The sequence below is a fragment of the Rosa rugosa genome, chromosome 1 (assembly GCF_958449725.1).
Source record: "Rosa rugosa chromosome 1, drRosRugo1.1, whole genome shotgun sequence".
NCBI classification, from domain to species: Eukaryota; Viridiplantae; Streptophyta; class Magnoliopsida; order Rosales; family Rosaceae; genus Rosa; species Rosa rugosa.
This window is the reverse complement of record NC_084820.1, coordinates 18,981,360-18,993,673: the sequence shown is the minus strand read 5'-3', so window position 1 is coordinate 18,993,673 and position 12,314 is coordinate 18,981,360. Positions and strand designations below refer to the sequence as shown.

At 39.6% G+C, this 12,314-nt stretch overlaps 1 long non-coding RNA gene across 1 annotated transcript; it reads right to left on the bottom strand.

Moving 5' to 3' along the window:
• Positions 1-528: 528 nt before the first annotated feature.
• On the bottom strand, positions 529-1,121 carry LOC133744303 (uncharacterized). Its single transcript, XR_009863410.1, has 3 exons — positions 942-1,121; positions 724-870; positions 529-577 (listed from the first exon to the last, which is right to left on the bottom strand). It is a non-coding gene; the product is annotated as an uncharacterized LOC133744303 (long non-coding RNA).
• Between the last annotated feature and the right edge of the window lie 11,193 nt (positions 1,122-12,314).

The window sequence follows — 12,314 nt, the reverse complement described above, 5'->3', positions numbered from 1 at the left end:
TGAGCTAGTTCTTGCAAGTTGCAATAAGGATGAGCAATATTTCTTTGTGATCCACATACTTACAGACATGAGGACACAAGCAGAGGTTTGACTGTCTGGGCAATGGGGGTAAAACAGAGAATTGCAAGGAGAGATATCAATACCTAACCTCTACAAATCCATCTGGATGATGTTCTAAAATATACAACACCTACTCAAATAATTCTCAGGAGATATCAAAGTTAACAGACTACCAAGCTTTTTGGGGTGCAGCTGAATTTTGAAGGTCTAATAGCTCGAACAAATTGTACGGGCAATGCAATTTATGCAATTGCCACAGTTCTAATAATTAAGTTTGCGTTTGCAGTGAGTAAATGCTGACAGAGAAATGCAACAACTTAATAGTACAAATTCACAGCCACACAATGATATCTACAAATTAAGCTTGTAAAAAGTAATTCATAATAACCCTAACATTTCTTTGCAGTAAAAGCCCTAACATTTCAAAACAAAAGAAAAATTGCAGAAAAAGCACCAACCCATGATTGTTTTCCCCAAACAAGCACCAACCCAGCTTTGCTCCATCCTTTCTCCAAAACTAATACAAAACCATTCACTCAATACGATCAATTTTGAACCTCGATTCATGATTACACTAGAAGAAATCTTCAAGACGTCTTCAAAGTTCAAATGATTACAGAAACCTTTCACTGATCCAAACAATAAAAACCAATTCAAACCCACCTCCCCAAAAACGTCAAAGAACCAAAAGCTCCAATCTTTTACTCAACTGCTTGATACCCAATTCACCCAGCAATTTCATCAAACTCAGTAACTCACCCAGGAAATTCGTCAACCCACACACTGCCGGCAACCCAGCAATTTATTCACCTGATTTGAAATCATTAAATCAATAACCAGCAATTTGGTAATCTGAAATTGCAACCCAACATGATACTTACATAGTTAAGAGAGGAAGAACTGAAGAAGCAGAAGACTAGAACTCAATCTGAAGAATCGGTAGTCTGAACTCTGAAGAAGAAGACTCTGGCTATCAGGCTATGCAGTCGGCCGGGAGTGCTGAAGGATTGAGTTCGGTGGGGCTCCAAGGAGAGAACTAGTCTAAAAAATACCTTTTTGTTTTTTTTTTTTTTTTTTTTCCGGCCCATAAATCCCAGTGGGGCTTGAGCCCTACCCAGCACTGGCTGGATCCGCCCCTGTGGCGATGGCAGCTTCTCAAGAGTACCGGTGTCGATGGCGAGATTGAGAGAGAGAGCGAGAGAAAAAGATTGTGCCTAAAGTGGTTGGTCGGCTCGATGTCTGTTTTTTTTTCCTTGTCAAATATGATGTCTAGGGCTGGTGCTTAATGCAAAGTAAAGAAGATATGGCGACGGAAACCACAGACAGTCGCAATTACTACGACGGCCTTAAATTGCTGAAGCAATTTTGGGCGACGACACAGTTTTCCGAAGCAAATATCGGATCTTTGACGACGGCATGCTTTGCCGTAGTAATTTTGGCCACTGCATGACTTGCCGAAGCAAAAATTGAACCAATAGCGACTGCAAATCAGTGCCGACGCTAGCTAGAGGTAGCCATTGCAATTCTTATTTGTAGTGATGTCTCTCAACCTGAGTATGTTGATACAAACACTGCAAGAGACACACAGCCTCAAGTAGTTGACTCTTCTGTAATATTGACTAATAATCCAGCAGGTGGTAACATAGAGATTGTTCTCTCAATGGACAATGCTCCTGATGATGATGGTTCTGTGCAAAGTGGTCAAGTGCATACATCTGAAGCAGCTGAACAGGCTAGTAGTGTAGTTTCTCATGGTCTAAATGAAAATGAGCTCAATGCATTACAGTTTGGAGGACTTGTTAACACAGCTGAAACTTTGCCTCAAGAGCTCAATTTCATTATGGATCAAAACTATAATGAGCACTCAATGATGACTCGAGCCAAGAATGGAATTATAAAACCCAAAACATTTGAAGATTATTATTGTTTCTCTGCTATTATTCAACAGAAGCTTTATAATGAGTATCCTTTCTTCAGTGGCTTCACTGCTATTGCTGATATCAGTGAAGTTATGGAGCCTAAGTCTTTCAAAGCTGCTGCAAGAAAGGTTGAGTGGGACAAAGCAATGCTAGAAGAAATTGAAGCATTACAAAAACAAGGTACTTGGTCACTTGTTCCATGTCCTGCAGACATAAATATTGTGGGGAGCAAGTGGATATATAAGATTAAGAAAAATCATAATGGTTCTGTCTCAAGGTATGAGGCAAGATTGGTTGCACAAGGTTACAGCCAATCTAAAGGCCTCAATTATGATGAGACTTTCAGTCCTGTTGTGAGGCACAGCACTGTCAGAGTTATCATAGCACTAGCTGCAATGAACAATTGGGAATTGAGGCAATTAGATGTGAAAAATGCTTTTCTGCATGGGGATCTGAAAGAAGAAGTTTATATGGCTCAACCTCCAGGTTTTGTTGATTCAGTACACAGTGATTATGTATGTCTCTTAAAGAAGTCTTTGTATCGTTTAAAGCAAGCTCCAAGAGCCTGGAATGAGAAGTTCACAAGCTTCCTCCCAAGTCTAGGATTTGAGTTCTCACATTCTGATCCAAGTCTCTTTGTCAGGCATACTTCTGCAGGTATGGTGGCATTACTCTTATATGTGGATGATATTGTGATCACTGGTTCAAATACCACTGGAATCCATGAGGTGATTTATTAAGCTGAGTATGGTTTTTGACATGAAAGATCTCGGTCCTCTGACCTACTTTCTAGGTCTGGAAGTTACTAGAGTCAAACAAGGAATCTTTCTAAGTCAAGCTAAGTATGCTAAAGATCTTCTTGTCAAGGCAGGAATGGATACAGTTCAACCTTGTAGTTCCCCTTGCCTTCCTCATTACCATATGACAAAGATCAAGGGGTGCCTCTTAAGGATCCTATTGTACGTATATCGAAGCATTGTGGGAGCATTGCAATATCTAACATTTACTCGACCAGATATTGCATACGCAGTGAATACAGTTTGTCAATTTATGACAACTCCTACTGATATTCACTTCAGTGCAGTTAAGAGAATATTGAGATACCTTCATGGCACTACTCAAAAAGGTTTGTTTTATAGCTAAGCTCGTGCTCTATCCAATGAAGTTCATCTCAAAGCATTTTGTGATGCCGATTGGGCAGGCGAAGTCATTCAACGATGTTCAACCACTGGCTTTGTCATTTACCTTTGCATGTGTCCAATTTCATGGCAGTCAAAGAAACAAGGTACTGTGTCCCGGAGTTCCACTGAAGCTGAATATAGAAGTTTGGCTAATATTGCTGCTGAAGTAAGTTGGATTCGAAATTTACTTCGTGACCTGAAGATTAATTTCTATTCCTAGAGCTCCCTTGCTTAAGTGTGATAACCTGACTGCATTAGCTCTTGCCTCCAATCCAGTGTTTCATTCTAAGATCAAACACTTGGACAATGATTTTCACTTTGTTCGAGAACGGGTTCAGCGCAATGATCTGTGCCTTGAATATGTACCTATAACAGAACAAACTGCAGACATATTGACAAAAGGATTGCCGTCTCCAATCTTTCGTACTCATTGCATCAATCTCAGGCTAGTTACCCTAGTTGAGCTTGAGGAGGGGTGTTAAGTGATAGACGTAACAGAATCCTGAAGTCTCCAATAGCTTGTGAACACGTTGCAGCTGACCAATTAGCTAGTTAGTTGCTAATTCTCGCTCCAATTAGTTAGCCGGAATATTGATTAATTAGCTGGGTTAATTAGCATGGTTAGTTAGCTAGTCATCAAGGTAGACCGTGATGTATAAATAGTGGGGGATATCTCTTTGCCTAGTTAGGATGTATGCTTCAACAAATTAACAAAATCTGTTAGTGATATTTTCTCTCAAGTATTCTCTTCTTCTTCTTCTTCCTCTCTACGAAACCCTAGTTCATCTATACTGCCATGGCTATCAGCAACAAGTAAGACCTTGGAGGAGAGTGAGGCCAAAAACATCGATCAAGATGATCAGATGTGTGAGAATTAGGACATGAAGGAGAAAGTATGGCCAAGGACCAAGAAGCCTAGCCATTGAAACAAAGAAAAACTCTTCCACCAAAATCAAACATATGGGGAGAAAAAAAAAAAAAGCGAAGAGAGAAAGGAGAGAGAGGTTAAGAGAGAACAAATGTCTCGCTAACATGGTCAACGGAAAGTGTCAAAGTACCTAGAGCCGCAGACGGTGGTGACTAGGTTATAAGTAGAGAGAAAAGTTTTTCTCTGATAGGTTAAAATTCTCCATTTGAAGTCTTTCGTTGTCCCTTAGAGTTTCTCAAAATAAATGTATTGAATTAGAGTTGTCATCTTTACTCAACAAAAAAAATATGTGATGACTAAATAAAAGAAAAGAGAGAAATAGAAAAAATTAACTAACGATTATTTTTCATAGATTTTATCTCCAATAATGTGTTGATATTGTCATTGAAATGTCTCTAGTTTCTTGCATCAACCTTTCATATTAATTTATATTTTTTTGGTGATGAAAGAAATTTGCTTATTGAAACAAAGACCCAAAATTGGGCCAACAAGCAGTAAACATAATGCAAAACAATTCCAAAAATAAAAAAGCCCAACTAGCAGCAAACCCTCCATGCGATGGAAGGGGGAGTGGCCGTGTCGTCACTACTACAAGCCAATCCATCAGGTGACCCAAAAATATCATCAAATCTGTAGCTAGAAGCACCACACACATCCAAATCATCCTAGTATAAGAACTACATAATAGAACCCAGCCAAAGAGACACAAGGGCACCACCAACCAAATTTCAAAGAATCGTAGTCATATAGGGCCGACAAGAAAACACTTTAACCATGGCGAGCTTAATGTTAAAGAAGGAGAACCATATTTATGAAAAACTTGACATTGCATACAAGGGCCATGACCCATAACCATAGAAGTTTAATTTGGTATTGAATAAGAAAAACATTATCAATAAATTGTTAACGAAGCTGCTCGTGAATGTATATGGCTCAGATCTATAACATCCAAATCATCCTAGTATAAGAACTACATAATAGAACCCAGCCAAAGAGACACAAGGGCACCACCGACCAAATTTCAAAGAATCGTAGTCATATAGGGCCGACAAGAAAACACTTTAACCATCGTGAGCTTAATGTTAAAGAAGGAGAACCATATTTATGAAAAATTTGACATTGCATACAAGAGCCATGACCCATAACCATAGATAGAAGTTTAATTTGGTATTGAATAAAAAAAAAACATTATCAAGAAATTGTTAACGAAGTTGCTCGTGAATGTATATGGCTCAAATCTATAGTTAAGCATATTCGAGGAACATGTGGTTTGAAATTTACCACAGATGAATCTACGTGCATTGATGAGGATAATGCAACTTGTATTGAACAAATGAAGCAAAGTTTCATCAAGGGCGACAATATTAAGCATATCTTGCCTCAACTTCTACAATCAGCAACAACAAACTCTCCTCAAGATCAAAGTGAATCAAGTTCGACCTGAGGACAATATGGCAAACTTATTCACTAAGTCATTACTAAATCCACATTCAATAAATATGTGAAAAGTATTGGTCTACTGAAATTATCCGAACTCCCATGATCGCTGCTATCAGAGGGAGACGTTGACATCAGGGGGAGGATCGATGTCTACATGTTTTGATCTCAAAGTGTGAAGGGTGTGTTATACTTTTTTTTCCTTTCGACTGAGGTTATTTTTGTCCTACTGGATTTTTGTTACCCGGCAAGGTTTTTATCGAGGCAACTTAAGGAGCACCATCAATAACATGTTCGGACAGCACAAGGGGTAGTGGTGAAGGAAATCATAATTTAATGTGCCTAGTCCATATTGGTTCATGTATCCTAGTTGGAATAGGGGCAAAATCTTCTAGATATCCTAGTATGTATTGGAATATGATTCCTTGTGCTTAATGGTATTATGTTTTGTAATCCCCTATAAATAGAGGCTCTATTATCAATGGGACAACAATTCTCTTGAATCTCTCTTCTCTCTTTTCCCCTTATTCTACAACAATATTAAATTACTCCAATGGCCGGGGGTGAGGTCGGGAGGGAAGATGGTTGTAGCTTGTGGTTTGGCAGGTTGGTTTTGACGGCAGGCGTGGGCGGCTTTTCTGGACGTCTGTGGTGGTTTTCCGTGCAGGGTCGAAGCAATTCGGCGGCTGTGTGAATCGTGGGCGTCTGGCGACGGTGTGGCCGGTGGGGCTCGGGGCTGGGCGCTGCACGGCAGAAGCTCGGGGCTCGAGGCGGTGCTGGCTTGTGGCGAAGCTTGATGGCGCGGTTCGGGGCAAGGCTGGCTCATGGCGTGGCTGGTTTCGTGGGCGGAGCTCGAGGGCGGTGTTGCACAGCCTACTGCAGGCGTGGTGGAAGGGTGGTTTGGGTTTGGTCAACCCTAGCGTGCTAGGCCATGGTTTGGGCCTCTTCTCTTTGGGGCTGCCCTATTGGGCCTTTTATTTAGGCTGGGGTTTTAGCCCTAAGCCCAACTCTAGGATAGTAATTTTATTACTTTCAATAAGTTCCTAATTTTTTAGGGAGCTACGCACTTTTGTGTCTCTAGCGAATCTTCCGAAGTAGTACCGATGGAAGATTCATGCTATTTCGATGTATTTACTGTCAAATGAGTGACCTAGTTCTATGTACCACTGTGGGTACTAACAAATCTTCTTGTCTGTCTATAGATGGCATCGAAAGGGTATGTAAGGGACATTCTAGCTTTTGATCAATATATTGGCTACTGCCTTTTTTCAAAAAAAAAAAATTAAATTACTAATCAAATTATTGGCCAAAAAAGAATACTAATCAAATTTGCTAATTTTACGTCCTATTAATTCTTGTCTTTTATGTGTAAAAACATTCAATAAGGGCATATTGGTTATGTAAAAAAAATTAATGAGGATTGAATCAACAAGATGAAAAATGAAACAAAAAAAAAAAAAAAACCCTAAAGGCTCTCACGGCCGCACAAACCTAGAAACCCTAGCGTCCAATTCCGGCATCTGTGTCGGCGACTTCTGCAACCACACCCACCAATCTTTACTCCATCTCGCCGCCTATCATGGCCAATATCGATTCAGTCACCCGGAACTTTGCTACTTCGCTTGCCATTGCAAGCAATGACGTTGTTGACATCTCTACCATGACTGAGGGCAGTGCACAGCGTACTTCCCAATCCTATCTCTTGGCACAACCCCTCACCACGAAGCCAACGACGGCGATGGATCTGAAGCGCCACTTCTGGTGTGTTTGGGTCTTGAGTCAAGGCTTTAATGTTCAACAGAGGACACCAGATAGGTTTCTGTTCTCTTTTGATCTTAGGAGTGATTGTCGAAAGGTGTTGATGGGAGGACCATGGAGTTTTAATCGGACTCTCGTGGTATTGCAGCCATATGATGGTATCGCACCCCTGAGATCGGTGTCTATGCTTGATCTGTTCTTCTGGGTTCGTATAACTGATATGCCTCCAGCGTTTGAACAGAGAACCACCATTGCCAATGTGGCTACGATGGCGGGAAAGTATTTGGACATTGATGGGAAGCTCTTTGATGCCACAGGGGAGATTAGGGTTCGTGTATCCCACTCGATCATGAAACCATTCTATCTGAAGAAAAAAAAACCCTAAAGTTTGCCAAGGGTGTTGAGCAGGAGGTGCACTTTCTGTATGAGAATATGGTGGGCATGTGTGATAACTGTGCTTGTGTCTTTCATGAGAAAAGCCCATGTAGCCCTAACATGATGCCATCTGCTGTGAAATCCATGGAACAACAGGTTGCTCGTAAGCTAGATCTCACTCAACCGTTCCTTGGAGTACATGGCCATCAGTTCAAGGAGGGAACTTTTAGGTTTCAGGGCATCACCACGCCTATTTTGCCACCGGTGGGTCGGTCGTTGTTTGGGGGTCTTGAGTCCAGCAAGCCAAGAAGGCCGGTGATCATCAAAAATGCAAGTGTGAAGGAACCTACTGATGGGAACTCCCTTGCTCTTGTTCCAGTTGAGGCAGATGGCCCAGCTAAAAGGGGCCGATCTTTTCCCTCCCCACAAAAATTGCATTTCTTGATGTCTGACTTGCTTGAAGGAAGATCAAGTCCAGTTGCTTCTGCAAAAAAGGTTAAGATGCCTGAATTCTCCTTGAAATTTAGCGCTAAGTCTTTGGGCCTTGTCAAAACTCCAGGAGGTATGTTGGTGCCGGCTGAAGTTATGTTGCCAAAGCCATCACTTGAGTCGCCAAATACAAAAAAGAAGAGGGGAAGGCCTTTGGGGTCCAAAAATAAAACTCCTAAGGCAACGAAGGTCTCTGCTGAAGAAGTCCTAACTGTTTTGTACTCGGGCAAGCCTCCAAGCCCTAGCTTGAAGGGCAAGGAAAAAATCTAGTTCATTGTGGTAGGAGCCTATTTACTATGTCTTTGATTTTCCATAGTTTATAGGCTCACTTTAAATAAGTGAGCGGTTAGTTCGAATATAGATGGTCTGTCTCTATGTATCGCAGTAGTTCTCTTGCTACGACTTCTTGATCTGTCTAGTTGAAGGCAGCAGAAGGATATGTAATGGTCATCTTGGCATGCGTTTAATGAAATCCACCTTTCAAAAAAAAAAAAAAAAAATGAAACAAATCCGAGGTGAAAATTGAGTCATTAGACCACAATTAATAAGAGAAAGGGTGCGACTATTGCCACCCTAGATTTTCTTTGTTCACCCTACTTGCTCATTACATCCTATAGTGCGGCTATTGCCACCCTATCATTTACTTTGTTCACCCTACTTGCTCATTACACCCTACATTTTAATTTCAATTATTAAATTTACTTATCTAACCCATTTCTCTTTCTAGAAATATCCTTATATGACATATCCAATTAAAAAAGAATTTTTTTAACTAAAAACTCTCATTTAATTTATACTAATAACAAAATTAAAATATATTAAAGTTTCCTAATACAATCATAATCTGATTTACTTCCTTTTTTTTTTCTTTCAGTTTCAATGTTCAACTATTTCAATCTATATCAAAAGATTAGTAAGTTAACAACTATGAGCAATGAAGAAAATATTGATTTTTTTTTTCGTGTTTTAATTTTTTACTTTCAGTGTTCATAAAGAATATTGCAAAGATTTTGATGAAATTAACACTAATGGTTTTGTGAATTGAATAACGAACTAACCATGAGGAGAGAACAAAAAGACAAAAAAAAAAGTAATAAATTCAAATTTGGGTGGAGAAGAAGAAGATTAATGTTATCCAATGAGAAATTAAGTAGTCTTTGTATTTAATTAATTAGTTATATATTTAGTTTTCTTTACAAATTAAGATTTCAGAAAATTAGTGTACTTATTAGTTATTTTGCACTTGGGTAGTATAGTCTTTCAATAATTCAAATGTTTATAGGGTGAACTAAGAAAATGGTAGGGTGACAATAGCCGCACCCATTTTAATTTCAATGATTAGATTTACTTATCTAACCCATTTCTCTTTCCAGGAATATCCTCCATCATATGACATATCAAATTTTAAAAAAAAAATTGTTTAACGAAAATTTCTCATTTAGTTTATATCAATTAAAAAGACGTACTAAAATATATTAAAGTTTCCTTATAAAATCATAATTTGATTTACTTCCTTTTTTTTTTTCCATTCAGTTTCAATGTTCGTTTATTTCAATCCATATTAAAACAATTAGTAAGTGCTACTATTTTTTTTTTTTTTTGAGGTTTGGACGACAGTAGTAACCACACACACACCCTCATGCAGTGTATCCCAGCGTAGCCGGACTAATCACTGCATCGCAGGCGCACGAACCTTGGTGTTTAATCAACCTAGGTCCCTCAAATCTGCTAGCCACGGGGTGGAGCTGGGATTTGAATGCTAGACCTGGGGGTTCCAGACTAGGCCGCTCGACCAACACACCACACCACGTGGTTAGTAAGTCCTACTATGAGCAATGAAGAAAAGATTGATTTTTTTTTTTCGTGTTTTAAATTTTTTTACTTTCGGTACTCATAAAGGTATTACAAAGATTTGATGAAGTTAACACTTATGGTTTTGTGAATTGAATAACGAATTAACGATGAGGACGCAACAAAAATATAAAAAAGAAAATTGTAATAAATTGAAATTTGGATGGAGAAGAATAGAAGATGAAGATTAATGTTATCAGAAAAGAAATTAAGTAGTTTTGTATTTAATTAGTTATGTATTTAGTTTTTCTTATAGATTTGAATTTTACAAATTTAGTGTACTTATTAGTTATTTTGCATTTGGATACTATAGTCTTTTAATAATTCAAATATTTGTAGGGTGAACAAAGAAAATGGAGGGTGACAATAGCCGCACCCAGAAATTGATGCGGACTATAACTGGGTCTAGTTTTTGCACTTGAATCAAATTTTATCTCTCTCTGTTTTTTTTTAGAAAATTATTCATAAGTGTCATTTTGACACTTTAATTAGCCGGAAGGCCACTTAACATTTTTTGTCATCATAAGGCCACTTGAGAACTCAAATTTTCCCCTCCCTGACGATTTTACCCTTTTTAGAAACCCAACCGTACCACAAAGCCAATTAATCAACCACTCTCTCTCTCTCTCTCTCTCTCTCTCTCTCTCTCTCTCTCTCTCTCTCTCTCTCTCTCTCTCACACACACACACACAGTTCAATTCCAAAACCTAGACACGAAATCGACCTCCACGGTCCGATGGCGCCGTTCTGGCCTGAAGAACTTCGGCGACGCTAACCGCAGCTAAAACAGCTGCAAAGCTCCGATCATTGCTCCGACGAAAATGAATGGCGGCCGCACAAGAAGATGAAGAACCTCAAGCTTCCGATCATTGAGTTCGGCGGCCAGGAGCTCAAAATTGAATTCGAGTCGTTCTCCTCGATCCGTATTGCAATATTTTGTAGTCTCAATGTCTAGAAGGCGTCTGAATCGGAGAACCGCAGTGACAACGGCGAGCGGCTGAGATCTGAAGCATCCGATACTTTTGAACCAGCTCCGCTACGCGACTTCCAGCCTCGGCATCGCTGTCGTGGCCTTCGTGTCTACAAGATCTGGTCAGCGGTATGATCTGGTCAATGGGTAACTTCTTACGCCTTTATCTTTGACGGCGTCGAGGCGCGATCCGATCTGACATTCAATTTCGTCTACGAGGTGGTGGTTTGGATTGGGCTTTCAAATTGCGTGCACTTTGCTTTCAAAAGGATGATTCGAATCATGGCAGATGGATTAGATGATGCAGAGAGAATGATGCTCTAGTGTAGCTTTTGGTAATTCCTATACGGCTTACTCTAGTGAATGATGCTTATGGATATATGTTGATGGATTATGATATGTGCAACACATTCAAATTTCAGCAGTACAAGGCTTCGACATTGTATACTTATAGTTGTTTTGATTTTTCATTGTGGCTTTTGTGTTGGCTAGTAATAGCTTTCTCAATCGGTGATAGTAGTTTTGTTAGGCTATGATAATAGTTTTCTCAATCTCTGCGAATAGATTTTGTTTTGCTTAGTAGTAGCTTTTGGTATCGGTAAGAGTAGATTTTTGTGATAGTTAAGCAGCTTTTGTTACTAGCGACAGTAGCTTTTGTTACTGGCGACAGCAGCTTAGTGTTGGTGAGAGTAGTTTTTATTACTGGTGACTGTAACTTTTGTTGCTGATGACAGTAGCTTTTGTGACTTTGTCGGAAATCTCATCCGAGTAGCTTTTATTGCTGGTGACAGTAATGTTTGCTAGGAGTAGCTTTTAGTAATGGTGACAGTAGTTTTTTTTGCTGGTCACAGTAGCTTTTGTGACCTCGCCGTAGGTTGCCGGAAATCTCATCCGAGTAGCTTTTATTGCTGGTGACAGTAGCTTTTGGTGTTAGTGACAATAGCTTTTGTGGTCGCCGGAGGTCGGTCGGAGACTCGCCGGAGTTGGCCGTAGGTCGACTGGAGACTCGCCCGAGTTGACCAGAGGTCAACCGGAGACCCGCCGGAGAGGAGAGAGAGAATGATTGTTAACTTTTTACTCTAGTGGCATTTATGTAAATATGTTGGTTTTTATATCCAAAATTTAACACCTCTTTTAATCTAGTGGGCTTATGAGGGAAAAAAAATAGTTTGTGGCCTTATGGCTAAAAGAACATTCAAATATGCACTTATATGTAATTATCTCTTCTTCTTTTTTTGCCCTTTTGCGCACATAGGAATGCATAAGTTTCTTTTCCCTCCATGATACTCGTTCCTCCCTGCACAAAAAGCGGGTTTCTGTTACTCTCCCCTCTCAAATCACCAAAA